The sequence below is a fragment of the Dunckerocampus dactyliophorus genome, chromosome 3, assembly GCF_027744805.1.
Source record: "Dunckerocampus dactyliophorus isolate RoL2022-P2 chromosome 3, RoL_Ddac_1.1, whole genome shotgun sequence".
Lineage (NCBI taxonomy): Eukaryota > Metazoa > Chordata > Actinopteri > Syngnathiformes > Syngnathidae > Dunckerocampus > Dunckerocampus dactyliophorus.
Window position 1 is genome coordinate 21,135,123 of NC_072821.1, and position 18,796 is coordinate 21,153,918.

Genomic DNA, 18,796 nt, shown 5'->3' on the forward strand with positions numbered 1-18,796 from the left:
GCTTCTTTGTCTTTTATTTACTCCTCTGTGTGCACCCTTCTCTCCTTGCCTGTGAGATAACAGCAATATTAACTGTCCTAGTTGACCTACACTCCTGATAAACACGGCCCACTGAGGATCCCAGCTTTTCTTTCCCCGCTGCTGGGGTTACTATCTTGTGGAGCAGGAGTGCCCATAAACACTGAGTGATTGGTATAAAGTCTACCTGAACAGAGATGCTAGATGCAGATAGGCTCGCTTGCAAAGAAAAGGGAAATGAAAGCGAGTAGAGCGGCCAGACGTAATGTTTAGAGAAGCTAATATTGAGGAATTCTATTAGTTTCTAATTAGCAAGTGATGAAAGCAGTTTGATGAGCTTGAGTGGAAATAGTGCCTGATGTGGGCCAGAGAGTAGTCAGCTGTGCCTCAGCTGGGAGAGAGCTCTTTACCACAGGTGCATGCTGGGAGACTGCAGGGGGATCAGTCAAAAACCAAACAAGAGTCTCTTTAAACACACGCCTTTTTGTTGTTGCTTCAAAAATGTTACACAGTTAGAAAGGAAAGACTCTTAAGTGTGCAAATGAGACCAGCATGGCGAGAGAGATACAGTGGGTGCAATTTGACAAATGAAGAGACGGGCCGCCAGAGCATCTGCTTGAAGCCAGAAAAAGAGAAGAAAAGGGAGAAGGAGGGAATCGAGAGTGAGAGCGCAGGGATGAAATGTTGCCACACTTGGAAAGCTGCCTCCACATCTGCTCGTCCATGATGTCTGCGCCAGCCGTCAGCTGTCATTTTGGACCGCAGTCAAGTGGAGCAGAGGTACCGCCTGGCTCCATGCCTCCATGTGTACCGAGAAAGCTGATTTGTTTTTGCAATGCATTGCAAATGTTCTCTGTTTCTGTATCTTCTCTTGACTCACCGACTCAAAAGGGTTTTAATTTTTAGTTTTTTAGATGCAGGAGCACAATTACCTTCCGGGAATTGCTGTGTAATTACGTGCCCTGTTAACGGAAGGCCTGAATGTTGCTCAAAAAGAACCTTATTCTCTTTTTAACACATCCATCATAAAAAAATCAACAATTCTTGCCATTTGCAACCCATCAAGATGCATTATTGGGGGACATTTAGCCCAAACATAGAATTTAAGTGTCCTATTACATCAGGTGGGGTATTAAACAATGATATTGTATTTAAGCTCTACCATTAGGCAGACACCAGCTACTCAACACTACCACCTCATCCACAGCCGTCTGACCCATTAAGCAATATAGGCGCTCCTGGGGGCGGCAAAACATTTTTTTTAAATTGTCACCTTCGCTATATTTACAGTACGTTACAGTATATTTATATATATTATTGTAAATGCAGAGTATAGTAGACTTATTGTGTACAGGCTGTGTGCTTATTGATTTAATTGATCATTTATCACTATTATTTTTTATATTTCTTTTGTGGTACTATATTTCAGATTTTTTTGTACTAATTTGTCATTTGTTAACAAGCTATGTAAATGCAAGCTATGTAAATGCTGATGAATGGGGGCACCATATAAAATCTTGTTTTAGGTTGTGCTGGCACTGCTCTCATAGGCCCAACGAAAAAGTGAGATGTAGAAGGGCTGTATGTCCAATAAAGCACCAACTCACATGAAATGCAGCGTGAATACCGCGGCAATGGAAAAGAAGCCCTGAAAGTGAGAAGGAGGTGACAAACTGGAGGGAAAGGTGAGAAGATGCTTTTGTATGTTGAACCCTTGTTGTGCATTAGGCTGCCAGGCAGCAGGGTGATGAAATAAATAAATAAAAAAGTGGGCTCTGGTCTGTGCGGCGTGGTGCTGTGCTGCTCTGTGGTGCCTGGTTGCCCATGAATATTCCATGAGGCAGTGAGTGGGGAAGTGTGCTGCCTGGAACATCTGGTCCGGTCCACAGGGACCCTTGTGGCGAGAAAGCTGCAACTTCAGGAGGAAAGGAGGGAAATAGGGGGAAAAAAATGCCAATAAAATGAGGTGGGAAAACAACAGCAATCAGCAAACCTGCATCATATGGTTGATTTGTTTTGCTAATTTGATTTAAGACCGGGAGTACTTGCTTGTACAAAACAAACTAAATGAAAGAAGCCAGACAGCAAAATAGATCTTTTTCCAATCCAATATGATCCAATATGTCTTTCATATTGATTGTGTGGAGCCATTTCTTTGCACATATTTGCATTAGAATTGGTAAGGTCCATTACGGAAAAGATATTCTTCAGAAATGTGTCATCATGTTAGTACTCAGAGTTTTTGTCCATTTCTGCACAATAAAAATATGCATTCAACAATATTCAACATGCGAGGATGTAGTCAATGGTACTCAATGTCGATGTGAAGAGACGAGGTTATGGAGGGTGGAAGTGTCATAAGTATAATGTCTGAATGCAAGGAAACTGCACAATTGACTGTGGCCTTGTCACAGCAGTGTTGAAGAGACTGTCCTTAGCAAGAAAGAGCTATCACCAATGGCTTCAACGCCGACAGTGCAGGGCTGCCAACATTTGGTGTTTGCAATATGATAGATTTTTACCAAGGCAAGCCTAGCGAGCTTTTGAACAGAGAATGAAGTCAACTGAGTGTATTTGAGCAGCGGGACTGACAATTTAAATATCGTCAAATGCAGATTTCACCAGTTTTGTCTTTTTTCATTGACAGGTGATCGGCGGATGAGCCCACCGGATCTTAGCAGCAGCTTGCGTGAAGCATTTTGTTTTTTTCAGCAGGCTGGAAAGTAAACAAAGCCATGTCAGCTGTGTGGAAGTACTTCTGCATTGTAAATGAACATAGCAGAGGTGCGGACTCTAGTCACGCAAGTTGGACTCGAGTCAGACTCGACTCAAAAATTGGATCGCTTTGGATTGACTTGGCAATATCATCAAACACTTGCAACTCGACTTGGACTTTGACATCAATGACTTGGACTTTAGTCTGATGCCTTGAAAATACTTCCGATTTTCAGTGTGTGTGTTTCCTGCTGTCTTTTCCTCAGTCTAGGCTGAGGACCAAAGGCAACCAGGCTTTCAGTATCAAAAAACGTTCCAGAAGAGATCAGGAAAGAAGGGATTGTGTGTCTTCATTTAAATCACTTTTGAAGACACGCTTTTACAGATCTGCTTTTACTGAGTCGATTTAAATTCCACATTTACCTATACCGATTTATCTATGCCGTTTTACATTTGAATCCTTTGTTGCTATTGAAATCATTTGATGTTTTTCATCTTGCTGTAAGCACTGTGTAACTGTGTTTTGAAAAGTGTGATATCAAAAAAGTTTACTATTATTATTCTCTTAATAAAAAAATAATTGATGGGTAAACTAATTTCCTGTGTAGAAGCTGGCATTCTGAATAGCATAATGACATTCCCTTCACCGAACTGTCTCAAGGTTTGCCACTTTAGAAAGCTTGTGACATTTATTTAAGAACAAAAACTCCAGCTCTTTTCGCAGTACGTTTTTTGCAAGGTTAGTTATAAAACCTTGTGTAGAACATCTATGTGCGGAAGGTAACTCATAAAAAGGAAAATATGGCAGGATGAAATTAATTAATTTGTCTGACTTTCCTGTGAGTTTTAATGGAAGTAAAATGTTTGTTTCAGCTTGTAAACCCAAAGCTTTTAATTATGAGAATTTAATTGATTTAATTCAACTCCTTTTTCTGCCCTCACATTTTAGTTAGTAAAGTTAAAGTTTAATTATGTTTAAACACTGCAATTTTGAGTTATTTTCATTGTCAACACCTTGCAAGTTGCATCCCAAGTATAAAATCTAATATTTCAGTGAATGATTGTGTTGTTCTCGACTGCCTTAAAGTGGGGACAGAATTCAGCACCCCGTGCCGCACCACCACCTACCCCATGCCCACGATATTGATATATTTCTCTATACAAACTACTGTATGAGTTGCTGGCACCAGCATTGTTCCGACAATAACACAGTATTGTCCCGCTTGCGTCTCATCATATGGCATCCATACTTTTAGTCGTACATTATAGCGATCTAATTTATCTTATTTATTATGTATTGTGTAAAACAAAGACATGAATAACATCAAATTAAAAGTACAAAATAAATGGCGACCCACCATCCACCAGTTCAAGTTCCAGCCAAGTTTTTCCAGAGAGATGATTACATCGCTGTTTGACGTGTCTGGTAAAAGCAGTGCGCTAGCATGAATTAACTTGAGACAAATGTGCACATTAGCACTCAATAAGTCATCAAAACTTACCTTTATGCATTCCCACATAGTATCAGCATTTGAGACCAAATATGAGGTGAAAGAAAAATGGTAAAAATACAGTAGTAGTCTATCTGTGCGGCATGAGATAAAGTTAGCACAACAATGAACATGCGTCAAGTGAGACGGATGTAACAGAGAGAATCCGGCCACTTTGCAAAATAAAACATAAAAAAATGAAATAATGGAAATGTTTTCTTTCTGTGCGGCCCGGTACCAAATGACCCACCGGTCCGCGACCCGGGCGTTGGGGACCACGTCTTTAAAGTGCTTTAAAATGCACGACATGGGACCAAATAAAATTCCATTGCATCCCTACTTGTCTTATTTAGTGATGCATGTACAGTGTCTACCAGAAATTAGTGGTTTATTACAGACAGTTACAAAATAATTCAATGTACATGTCTTAAAATAAAATAGCGTGGTACTTTTCAGTCGATAACAAGGTCTCATGTCAGCTTCTTTCCACCACAAAGTTGCAGTTTATGATTTTTACATTGTTTCACCACTGTTACTGATAAGGGAGAGATAAGGGAGGTCAACCTGCAATTTTGGGTTAGAGAAAGAGAATGTGTTCCCTCACAAATAATCAGCCCATATCAGGAGTGTGTCGTAGCAGCTGGAGCCCAGTGCTGGGAGCACCGGTGGATGAGGGTCAGGGTGTCCTGTCCTAGATGCTGGATCATGGAGATCCTCTCATTAGGCAGAACCAACCCAGTGATGATTGGCCTTCAGCACCGTGCACCTGAGCACAACTCAGCGGTCATCCTCGCTGCTACCAGCGCGGCTGCAGCCTTCATCATCGGTCACAGGTCTGCATTCACTCCATAAGTATGTTACAACATTGCATTTTTTCATAGCTCATTTGAGTACTTATTAAGCAATCTACCTACACCTGCACAAACATGTTAATAGTTACAGCCTATTTTATAATGCAATAGCATTTCAGCGAACTGAACTGCAATGACTCCATCAGGATTTTTTGGTAGACAGCATAATTCATGGTGCCATTTATCACAGCAAATCTTCCAGGTCCTGAAGCAGCAAATCAGCCCCAGATCATCACACTACCACCACTATGTTTTATTGTTGGTATGATGTTCTTTTTCTGAAATGCAGCATTACTACACACACCTTCCAAAAAGTTCAACTTTTGTCTCATTTTCCCAAAGGACTTGGGGATCGTCAAGATGTTTTCTGGCAAAATTAAGACAAAGCCTTAATGTTCTTTTTGTTCAGCAGTGTTTTTTTGTCTTGGAACTCTGCCAAGCAGGCTGTTTTTGCCCAGTGTCTTTCTTATGGTGGAGTCATGAACACTGACCTTAACTGAGGCAAGTGAGGCCTGCAGTTTTTGGATGTTGTGGTGAGGTCTTTTGTGACCTCTTGGATGAGTCATCACTGCGCTCTTGGGGTACTGGTTGGTCGGCCACTCCTGGGAAGGATCACCACTGTTCCATGTTTTTGCCATTTGTGGATAATGCCTCTCACTGTGGCCCGCTGGAGTCCCAAAGCTTTAGTAACCTTTTCCAGACTGATAGATCTCAATTAATCTCAGTTAAGTTTTAACAGGGAGGCACTTTTTCACATGGGGCCATGTAGGTTTGTTTTTTTTTTCTCCTTTTGATAATAAAAAAGTCTCATTGAAAAAATGCATTTTGTGTTCCGTCTTGTTGTCATTGACTACTGTTTCAATTTTTTGATGATCTGAATCATTTAAGTGCGAAAAACATGCAAAAAAATATGAAATCAGGAAGGGGGCCAACACTTTTTCACACCACTGTAAGTCATGTCGTGTCACATCATGTCGTGTGAAGTCGAACACATGTAAACCAAATGCGGTTTGAGCATTTGCATTCTTGCAGTGACTCCAGTCCGCTGAGCTGTGCGTTGCTATGAGACAATAACTGACCATGACATGCTCATGCATCTTCCTCTATTCAAATGAAAACCAATTACGCTTCTTTCATTGCAGCCTCCGAGCTGCCATCGCTCTGACACGTATGCAAAGAACCACCAGAGGCAACATGACCTCTCAGAAGTACAAATGGAAGTGAAGCTGGTGTGTGCCATCAATTCAAGGATAAAAAACAAAGATGCAATTTATGCAGTGTTGTGCAGTCAGGGCCAGCAAGTCCTTCTCTGCTGGGTTAAACTCTATCATAAACACTGTCCTACATATACAACTTAAATTCTAGTATTTCTTCCATGAAATCGAGTACATTTCTTCCCAAGAGTCTGTTATCTTCATTATGTTGGATTTTTTTTGCTCCAATCAGATTTCAGCTTCTATGTGTTGCCATGTCAACATACTATGCACTGTACTGCAACGGCAATTGAAAAGAGACGAGGGGGATTCTGGGTCTGAATCTAATCTAATAATTACAACAGTCACTTTTATTGCAAATGTTGATCCAAAATTGCAGAAGAACATCAATGTTAAGCGAGCGTCAGGGTTTAGAGGGTGAGGACGGAACCGTGTGTCAATTTTTTTCGGCCATCTCAGTTACTCACATATTTTTGCCATTTGCCAGTGGTCTTGGAAGGTAACCCCCATGAATACTGGAGCTCTACTGTAAACGGAACCATTACATGATGTACTTGCTGTGAGTTTGTTTCTAGTTTGTCTAGAACCAGGAACCCTAATAATTCATCTTGAATTACACGCTAATTACAACCAAGAAATGATTTGACACTCAACACACCTCAGCATCCCCATTTAAGTTTTTGGGAGTTTTGATCAAATGTTGTATGCTTGTAATGTACCATAAGAATGTAGAGGACATTTCAACAAAATTAATTTGTTGTGTGTATTGTTGGAAAACATGGAGGTGTTTAAAAACGCATTAGAGTTTTTATCATTCATGTGTCAAGGGGAGCACACTACACATGTGTGCAGTGGTGCAGCGGACCAGTGGGAGTAGTGGAATCTTCTAGTCCAATATCTACTGATGGATTGTCTGTTTGACCATAATATGTGTGGTGAGAGACCACATGAGCACACCTCATCCATCACTGCCAGACGCACAACGCCTCACACATGCACACACACCTCTCACCTAAGTATCAGTCCAAACACACACATTTCCTATATTGCACCTGAGACCTTCACATCCCACAAAAACACACACACATACACACTCATATATATACATCCTGCCCTTAACCTCTCCTCCACCACAGAGATGACCTCTCCTTCTCCATCTTCACCTCTACCCCTTTTGACACCCACACAACACGGCACAGAGAATAGATGGCATCCCTGCCCCCTCACACACACCTTTATAAAAGAACTGTACTGTATGTGGAGTGTGACCTTGAGCTATTCACATCTAGCTGCACTAATTATTTCACATTGTCATAATGACAAAAATGTGTCATTTTAACAAAAAGGCTACAGGTGCAAACAGTTGTGTTGCTGAAAAAAATGATAAACCAAAAAAGAATGCGCAGGTCATAACACTCAAACATCATCGTATACAGTAAACACTGATCAAGTCTGCATGAAGTTTATTACAGTTTTTTTTTCCATTTGTTAAAATACAATTTTGCATTTGATCAAAAACTTAACTCAATTGACAAAACCGCACACCCAAATTGCAAAACACCTCATACAGTCGTCCCTCCCTACATTGTGGTTCGAACAGCGCTCCCTCACTCTATTATGTTTTTTTTTTTAAATCAATCAATTAAAAAATGATCACTATTTTGTGGTTGACTATGGCCTATTATTAGTGTAATAATACTGAAAGGCAAGTCATATGTAGTATTCTGGTCGCTAGGCATCAATAATGTTATATGGATGAAACATTACCTTAACTTGCAGCCATGGATGACATGATAGTGAAAAAAAGTTCTCCTCCCATTCCGTGTGGAATTGGTACATTTCTGGCTACTTATTTTGTCCTTGTCACTCAGTTTCAAACCCATTCTTAAGTTTAAAATAAATAAATTGGACGCTAACCAGTTAGCTCGGCTAGGTTTTAACTTGGTATGCAAAAAGCGGCGGCCGTCTCTTGTGTCACTTCAGAGATCCCGTAGCCTGCGCATAAGACTTGTGCAATGTGATGTAAACAAAGCTAGCAGTATTGTCGGAGTGTATGTCTATGTATGGCAGATTCATGCTAGACTGGCTTTCCTGTATATCAATCAAGTGACAAATGTCATCGTGAGGAAGATTGATAGGCTGATGTTCATCTTTTTTTCTAGTGCGACCAACGACCAATATTATGTTGATAGATACTACAACAACAAAGAACTTTCCCAATACAACGGTATGAGTTATGATTATTACCATATTATGCTTATTTTGACTACTATATTAGGTAATACGAGTATAAAGGTGACTAGAGGAGTGTTATTTCATGTCTACATGGCTCTAGTAAAGTTAGAAAAAATTTGTAAGGCCATTTATTAATACTGGATCCTACTTCACAGAAATGAATTATCGCGGCCGGGTCTGGGATAGCTGGGATAGGGATAGCTCTATATCCTGCAAAATGAAGCACTGTGTCCAAAACTATATATAACATGATTCAAATCAGACTTTTGCACCAAACAGCACTCACTTCATTCATATTACTAGATTTTTGTCTAAGCAACGACACACTGTTGGGCATAATGAGAAGCACTCTCATCTTTCATATGCTTTGCCATACAACTGAAATACTTCAAATTGTAGGCAATTCTGCACATTGTTCACATGCACAGGAATATTTGCAGATACACACACATGCTTTGCAAAATGTATTATGAGGGATGTCCGATATTGGCTTTTTTGACGATAACCGATATGCCGATATTGTCCAACTCTCAATTTCCGATTCCGATGCCGATGTGTGTAACATCACAGAATACATTTGTGTTTCTTTTGCCTTGATTTATGTTATTTTTGGAAAGATTACATTTATTTTTAGTTAAAGGGGTATCGTTTAAAATACATGGATTTGCTGAACATTATTTTGATTGATAACTTTTATGTTCTTATTATATATCCTTATTTTATTGCCTTAAAACTACTCATTAAAACCACTATATGTATATGTATATGTATATGTATATGTATATGTATATGTATATGTATATGTATATGTATATGTATATGTATATGTATATGTATATGTATATATTTATATATATATGCAGTATATACAGTGTATGATTTTTTTGACACTACTTTGCGCTCTATAGCTGATGTAATGTGAATTATTACTGTGTTGGATCAATAAAGTTCTTATCTGAGCCATCTGAGAAGATCAAATACATTGTTTTTGGTGCTTAACTGTTTCCCAAGTATACAGTATTAGTGCGTGTGTGAATGTATAAACGAGAGGGATTAACTTAAATTTCTTTGTAGAAAGGCACTTTATGAAAGTAAGTACATTTATTTGTATTCACTTACAGCGCAGCCTTGACACATCCGATATGGCGGCGTTGACGTATGGCTCAGCGAAGCCTCTAAGTTACATGTTTAGAGCTCGCATGGTTGTCGGTTATTCTGCATTACTCGTTGGTAGTGTCTTGTCTGTTGTTATCTACCTACTACGTTGCTGTGTGATGTTTTTTTAGCTCTTTGTTTAAAAAACACAGTGAGCTGACACGTTGGCCACAAAGTCAGGAGATCAGGAAGACGTGGGTTTGAATCTCTGCTTGGCCATCTCTGTGTGGAGTTTGCATGTTCTCCCCGTGCATGGGTTTTCTCCGGGTACTCCTGTTTCCTCCCACATTCCAAAAACATGCATGTTAGGTTAATTGGCGACTCTAAATTGTCCATAGGTATGAATGTGAGTGTGAATGCTTGTTTGTCTATATGTGTCCTGCAATTGGGTGTACCCCGCCTCTCGCCTGAAGTCAGCTGGGATAGGCTCCAGCACACCCCAGCAACCCTAGTGAGTATAAGCAGTATAGAAAATGGATGGATATAAGTCAGTGTAACATACACAGCAGCTATATATACATTGTGGAGTGAACTAATATGAAAAAGAAAAAAGAGAAAATTGCAGAAAATATATATAATATAATATAATATAATATATTATAAAAAATATATTATAAAATATATAAAAAATAGGCAAGAAAAATAATTAGGCAGCATATTTCCACACAGCTCGGTCTGACCACAAGACGCCGCGTCCACATCACAGACAGTCATATCTTTCCTTGTCAGACATGGAGGTAAAGAAGTGCTTTGATGCCTTATCCATCTCTGAATGGCACCCACTCACCTGTGGTCTTTTCATAGTGCTTACTTCCTGATTGAAGTGCTAACAATTAAGCACTGAGGTGTTTGGCCGGGAAGAGTTTTTGCTGTGTGTGTGTGTCACTTCAACCAACTGTGCTTTGCAAGTCATTTTTGTGTGTTAGCAATTGGGAAAAAAAACTGTAGTGAGGTGTCGGCTGGCACATATACTGGCCAATTAGTTCATGTATTGTCATTTTGAATGGCAGTGTTTTGAAATGGCAAACATGTGACTTTGTCAGATTGCTGTGTCTAATGCAGACAACCCGTGTTCAGTGCATTTAAAAAGTGCCATTTTAAATTACAAAATGTGTCGAAAGCAGAAAATGTGTGACTTTTGTAGACTTGAGAAGAGGTTTGTGCTCTCTCCGTGTCACTTTAAGTAAATGTGCTATGCAAGACATTTTAGTGTGTTAGCAATTGGAAAAAAAAAACTATAAAGAAATGATGTGGAGCCACTGGCATTCCAGTGTTTGTGTAAAACTACAACCACTAAAACACACTAAATGCCATTTGCTCAACCACATTCTCAGTGGCCGAAACAAATTTTTCGGATCACGATTTGCAAAACTCATCCCCTCTTCATTGCTAAGCTTTAACCACATTCCCAGTGCAGAAACACATTTCACACTGGAATACACTTGTATACACTTAATCATACTAATTGGGCAGGATAAAAGTCAGTGCATAGTGGTCACATGTGCATCCATCTACAATGGGCCGAAACATACAGAGACATGGAGGACCAAGAGCAATCATTGCTGATGAAATTTGCTATTGTCCACAATGTCCTTGCTCACTGGATGACATTGATGGAAGTAGGACAAAGAGTCCAACCTAATTTGAGCCGATAATCTGTGGCCAGCATCAGCAGGGTTGACATGGTTCAGGTGGTAAAGTGGTTGTCCCCCAACCTGCTGGTTTGACCCGTGACCAAGTTGAAGTATCCTTGAGCCGGATACTGAGCCATCAAAGGAGAGAACAGGTAATTGTTTCTCGTTGTTCGACATCATTGACATTTAACTGGATGTATACGCTCACAGTCAAGAGATCGAAGTTTGAAAATCCCTTGAAATATCTCTGTGTAGAGTTTGCATGTTCTTCCTGTGCTTGTGTTTTCTCCTGGCACTATGGCTTCGTCCCACACCCCAAAACATGTACGGTAGGTTAACTGAAGACTCTAACTTGACCATAGGTGAATATGAGTGTGAACGGTTGCTTGTTTGGTTGTTATGTGCCTTGTGATGGGCGACCAGTCCAAGGTGTAACCCACCCCTCTCCCAAAACCAGCTGGGATATGCTCCAGCTTATCCATGACACTAATGGAGACATTCACTATGGAAAGTGGATAGATGGATGTTTATATCGCATTTTCCCCTTTGAAGAAAGATGACCAAAATGGGGGTGGAAGTACTCTCTCCCATGTTTCCCAACAATACGAAACACTCATGGTTGACAAGGTCAAATATCAGTGACTGTGTGCAGTAACGTTTTCTTACATTTTTGTATTCATTTTTTATGACAGTGCTGAATGTAGTTTTTTTTGTTTTGCTAAATACATGCAATAAATATTTCCTGTTAACTAAACAGCCTGGGTATTGCGTATTACATTATCTAAATTATTTGAGGTAATGTCTGATCAATGCTCTTTTTGAATAATATATGGCTACTTGCTGTATGAATGATTGCAACACATTCTTTGGTTTTCGAACACATACGAGGTGTTGATTGGGTGTCAGAGGTTTTTGAAATGCTAGAATTTTTGCAATTTGAGTTGAAAGTTTTGAGAAAATGAGTGGAAGTTTCAAAAACTTTTTTTTAGCAATTGAGAACAAATGTGTTGTTGTTCTTAATGCAGGTTTGATCATTCAAGATGTATATCGACTACGAGGATTTTGTACAAAAAAAGAATGAATTTCAATTCATAGAGAACAGGCAGCTTCATATTTGAATCTGTCTAATGAACATGCAATGTTAGTCTTTTGCCAGTGCCATGTTTTCCTTGCCAGTGTTCTAACTTGATATGTTGGCACAAAGCAGTACTTTTGAACTTTAAATAATGATAAACTACTGTTTTTTCGACCAAAACGTGTTTCCAAATCTTTGAGAACCGCAAAACACACTAGTCACTGTTTTTCAATGCTACTGGTCCATAATATGAGATAAAGTTGTGGAATGCCATATGGATCTATATTTGTGTTGCCTGTTCTTTGCATTCTGCAGATAATACAGCCAAGGTTTATAGAGTGGATGAATATTAAGTAATAGGCTTTTGCTAAATGATAAATTGGCTTTAATTCATGATAGTAGATTCCTGCTATTCCTGGGGGTTTCCGTCCAGGACCACTAGCAAAGGGCGAAAATGTATATGCTCATAAAAATGTCTATTTTTGACACACGGTTCACTTTCCCTCCCTCTCTTGCTAGATTGCCTTTGAGTTGTCCTCTGATTTTGGATCAACATTTGCAATAAGAGTGACTGTTGGTATTTTACATTAGATTCAGCTCCAAAGGCCGCCCCTTCTTTCTTCAATATGGCTAACACACATCCATTATTTTCTGTGCCGCTTCCCCTCATTAGGGTCACAGGGGTATGCTGGAGCCTATCCCAGCTGACTTCGGGCGACAGGCGGGGTACACCCTGGACTGGTCGCCAGCCAATTGCAGGGCACATATAGACAAACAACCATTCACACTCACATTCATACCTATGGACAATTTAGGTGCTTACAGTTTAGAGTCGCCAATTTTTGGATTATGGGAGAAAACCCACGCACGCACGGGGAGAACATGCAAACTCCACACAGAAATGCCCAACGGAGATTCGAACCCAGGTCTTCCCGATCACCTGACCGTGACTGTGTGGCCAACATGCTAACCACTAGACCACCGTGCGGCCCGCTAACACCCATATTAAACCTATTTTAAAGTATGTAAAATGCATCGGTACATAATACTCATCACTAATGAAAGATAATGTAAGGTGATCATTGAACAGATGGAATCTGAGTCACAGTGTAGAAGGGATATATAAGTTTCAGTTTTGCTCCTCACAGCAACTATGGTGCGTTCAAGGACAGCCGAACAAAGCGAGAAATCTTGACGACAAAACGGTATAAGTGAACCATAAAACATAAACAGTCAAAATTGTGTGCTTTTTTTAAAAGTGGCACATGTATGCCGTACATTTTACCTTATCATGTATTTATAAATACTACTGACTTGGGTAAATGAGATGTGTTTTCTGCGGAAAAAAAGGACTATTCGTGGAGAAAAAAAAAGTAAAAAACAATTTTGGACCAAATATCTGCACATTCGCCAGGCTGTGAGTAGCATAGACTAGTAGTCTGTAAGTTTGTCGGTGAAGGATAAGAAGCATTAGAATAAAAGGCAGTGGAGCAACATTTAACATCCAAACGCTTTACTCTTTACATGACTGGGTGCTGAGATAACACATATTATACAAGTTGTGTGTGTGTGTGTGCTGTGCCATGTCCTCCTCCGTGTCCCTTTATGCTCTTGCTATCAAATCAGCAATTTAGATGGTATCTCGGTGTGTTCACAGCAGAAGCAAGGAGTAAATTAAAAGCAGAGGCTGACAGAGAACCATATGTTGCCACTCTCTGCAAGAGAAAAAAAAACGTAGCAAAGATTAATTGATTATTGCTGCCACTTCCACCACCTCCGTCAGGATTACTGGTGTGTGTACGCATGTGTGCTGCTGTGCTTGCGTATGGGCATGCAATATGTGCGTGTGCGCAGACAGATTTCAAAACAGCATGCCTATATTGAAGGGCCCCAGAGGGGGACCTGTCAGACATGATGGCGTTTATTGTCTGTGGCGACAAAATAGCAACATTTTTAAACTTGCCGTCTCGTATGAAATGTTGAAGACTTAAACAAGCAACATATTACTCATGCATGAGAGCTTCTGGGCCACTGTTGGAATCTATGTGTCTGCCTTTCTCTGAGCTGGTGCTGCAGGAGGGAAAAATGACATTTATATGACTGGTGAACAGCAGTCAGTAGATTCAGATGACACATTTCTTGCCCTTTTTTCATTTCATTAAAGAAAAAATTTGGATCTCAGTGGCATCTGTGTGTGCTTACAGTCGAGTGGTCAGTAACCTCACCTGCTTAAGATGGACTGCCTGCAGGAGTGTAACAGACTGGAGGGGAAAGTGAGGGCAGAGTTTGATTAGGTGGAAGGATGCAGAGAAAAGGAGAGAAAGAAAAGCATCGAGAGAGAGAGAAAGGGGGAAGAAAGACCACTCAGGGGAAATCAGCTCTCTCCACTCATAAACAAATTCATCATCAGCTCTGACAAACCGCATGTCGCATAACGATGAGCTTAAGTGCAGAGAGCAGCAGAGAAGGAGGGCGAGGGAAAGGAAGAGACAAGAAAACGTTAGGAAGGAAAACAAAAGGTGAAATCAACATTAACGTCAAGTTAGAGCGATGAAGTGCCTTCTGCAGCTTTGAAGATAGATGCATTTACTATAGAATAATGACACCATCTGTGTACACGTCCTGGCTTCTTCTTTCCAGTTCTGTGTCAGGATGATCACTGTCTGGAGCAGCATGCAGTACCACAATACTACAAAGACAAGCATTTTCACATAATAATAACAAAAAAAACCTGCCCTATAATACTGTATATACCAGTAGATAGATTCATAAATATGTTTATTTGGATGGAACATGCACAATAAATTGCTGTTTTTACATACATACATTAACATCCATCCATCCATCCATCCATCCATTTTCTATACCGCTTCATCCTCATTAGGGTCGCGGGGGCATGCTGGAGCCTAACATACATTAACATTAACAGCTAAAAGAAAACAGAATAAAACAGTTGAAATAATACAGTTTCAGTAGCAAAGTTTTGAACTAATAAATATAATAAGATATAATAAGGGGGGTAAAATAATTTTAAAAAGACCAGGTGAGTAGGTGAGTTTATTTTGGACTGTGGGAGCAGGTCAAGCAGCCATGATTTAACATGTTTAGTAAATGATGGTGGGCAGCTCACGTATTGTATTCCAGGTGTGAGAGGCACAATATAAAAACAACAATCATACAGCAATATAAAACAATCTCTGGAACTTGCCGTGGTTGGCCTGTGTTGATTCATGGTTTATTTTTTTCATTTTTTTGTTTGTTTCCTGCAGTGCAGCAGGGGTGAGTCCTTGGTAGATTTTTTTTTTTTTTTACACACCAGGATGAAGTCCACATATTTAATCATATTATCCCAGCTTAATAAATCATGTTTTTCAGGATATTGCAGCTATGAGAAGTTTTTCTTGTTTTAATAAAAATTTTAGAGATGCCATTTCATTTCATATTTCAATCACAAAAACAATTGTCCGCTATTTGTATACTTTGGATAATGTGTTCACCGACTGCTAAATAACATATAACAAGTCTTAATCACAGCTACAGTATAGAACATTGTGTGTATCATAAAACAAGATAGATAGATAGATAGATAGATAGATAGATAGATAGATGGATAGATGGATAGATGGATAGATAGATAGATAGATAGATAGATAGATAGATAGATAGATAGATAGATAGATAGATAGATAGATAGATAGATAGATAGATAGATAGATAGATAGATAGATAGATACTTGGGTGTGGCGTAGCAGAGGGGCGGGAGAACAAGGACCCCCTGAGATGGTGGAGCAGAGGGGAGCCAGGGGCTAGACTGACAGCCCATAATTATGGCTCATTTTCAGTCATTAAGCCATGGAGTGTGAGCAGCTCTCTCACTAAGGGAAGGGCACTGATTAATAATGAAGCCCCCCTCTTCCTCCTCTAACACACAGACAGACATATGCAAATACAGTATGTGTGCATGCACAAATACACTAAAAGATGAGCAGTCTGGCAAATTGTAAACATCTACTCCTTATGCCCCGCATGATGAACTAGTCTGTTTTTACAAGTATTTATAAATATATCGGCTTAAAAAAAGTTGTTTTTCACAAACACTGGCACAGACTATACAACTTCTCATTTTCTACTGTGTTGAAAACCTAGGGAGCTGTTCAGGAAATTTGTGGTGCTGAATTTAAAGTGAGCATACAGCAGTGCCTCCCTCCATTGCACATCCCTTCTGTTTTCTTACCCCCCACCAAACCCAGTGTCTCCTCCTCCTTCTCGCTCGTCTTGCTGCCTGTCAGAGGAATCACCATCTCCTTTGAACTCCAACACTGGCACCCCGCAAAGATCAAACTCTGAGCTGCTCCCCGCCATGAAATATTTAGCACACAGAGGGGACACGTTCAGTCATTGTGGGTCGAGAGCCTGGTACAAAGGTGCTACATGAAAGATAGAGAATATGAAAGGAGGAGAAGAACATTTTGAAGCCAAAGCTTGAGTTCAAGGTGCATAGGAATACTCTCCACCTCAGAGATTATGTTCTCATCACTGTTTGTTTTGCTGTTGTTTTTTAATATATATGTTTCTGAAAAAGATAATATGTTTGGAATAACTTTTACTCTGTGGTACGATAGATTAAAAGCCAAATTCATGCGTTCATTGCATTATCTTTTTTGGGGGGAAAAAAAGACAATACCAATGTACAACATTCCCAGCAATTGCATCTAATTTGATTAACAAGCGCTTCATAATGATAATATATGTAATCAGCGTTGACAATTGCTATGAAGCTTGTAGAATTGCACCGTATTACAATGAGAGGTGTTTCTAATATTTTGCTTTAGAAACAACAGCTGTCAGTATAACGCAGTGACATTCGAACCCACTGCACACTATACCAACAACAATACACACATTGTTTGATTAATGCTGCTCATCATAACTGAGCCGAGAACACACATACAACATAAACTCCCTGAATCAGTTCTTCTCAAAAGCTGAATAAGTCATGATTAAGATGTAAAGTGACTGCATCTAGCCACAATAACCTTATCTGGGGTCTCATCACTAATATTTGCAGGTGTCACCGGCACCACTAGCACACACAAACAATACATGCACACACACACACACACACACACACACACACACCAGCAGCACCAGCCCAGAAAGGGCCGGGACAGAGTCGGCTGGTCCCAGCTGGTCCCTGCTAACACATTCCACTGCACCCTAATGACAGCGGGCCCCCCAGCCTCCATGACCCTGGCCCTAACACCCCTTCATGGGTCCCAAGGGATCCTGCAGGGCTAGGAGGGGTGAGGAGGGAGGACTTATCGGGAGAAGGAGGGGGGAGGAGTGACACAGATGAGGGAGGACACTCCAGGTGGTGGGACAGCTCTGAGGGAATTGGAAGTCATGAATATATTAACTGACAGGAGGGGGAGTAATGAATTCAAATTAAATTATATGTGCTGAGCACCACACGAACACGAGCAAACACACCGGGGATATTTCAAGGGGGCCGACATAATTATACCTTTCAGGAAATGTGATATAAAAAAGGAAATAATGTGAGACAATCAAAGATGCAAAACAGAGCAGCACTCTCAGAAAGTTCTCAAGCACAACTTTTAAGGTGTAGTGATTTTTGTCCTTGGAATATCTGACATTATATGCACTGTAAAATATTAAAATAAAACATCATCATTTGAGTATAGTGATGTATCTTGCAACACCGACTGATAGTTATAACAAACGGGCCTTGAGCTAAGAGGTGTTATCTCATGCCTATAAATGAGTCTGATGTGGTCATATTCCAAATGTGGTCATGTTCCAGGCCAAACATTTGCTCCTTGTGGTTGTAGAAAGCAGGACTGACCCCACTAGCCAGGAGGTGAGAGGGAGTCCAGCTGTCTCCCAGGGCTGGGACCGACTGAAGCAGCCATGCACACACACCTCCCTCCCTGCCTCCCTCCCTCCGGCCACCTATCCCATTGCCCACTTTGTCCCACGGTCTGTCTTGCCGTCGCCAGGGGCAACTGTCATCCCCAAATCCCCTCTGCTGTGGTGTGAGGCCAGGTGACTAGAGGGCAAACAGCACTGATTGGTCCAACAACAACAATCAAGACAGTGTCGGACTGGAGAGGAGAGGCGGACAGGTTGGAGGGACGCAAGAAAAGACGGTGAAAGACAGTGGGGAGGAACTCAGCACAGCCTGAGGCAAAAACAGTGGCAGAGGGTAGAGCGCTCCCATGTCTATTGTTCAGCTGATCCTATAAACAATATTCCAATCCTGGTGATCTGCTGAGTATTAGTGAGTCCATACGGGCTTTTCTGCTTATATAGGAAGTACAAGGCAGTCAAAAAACAGGGCAGCTTTACTGTATAAACCTCTTAATTTCATAGGGTTAACATGACATGT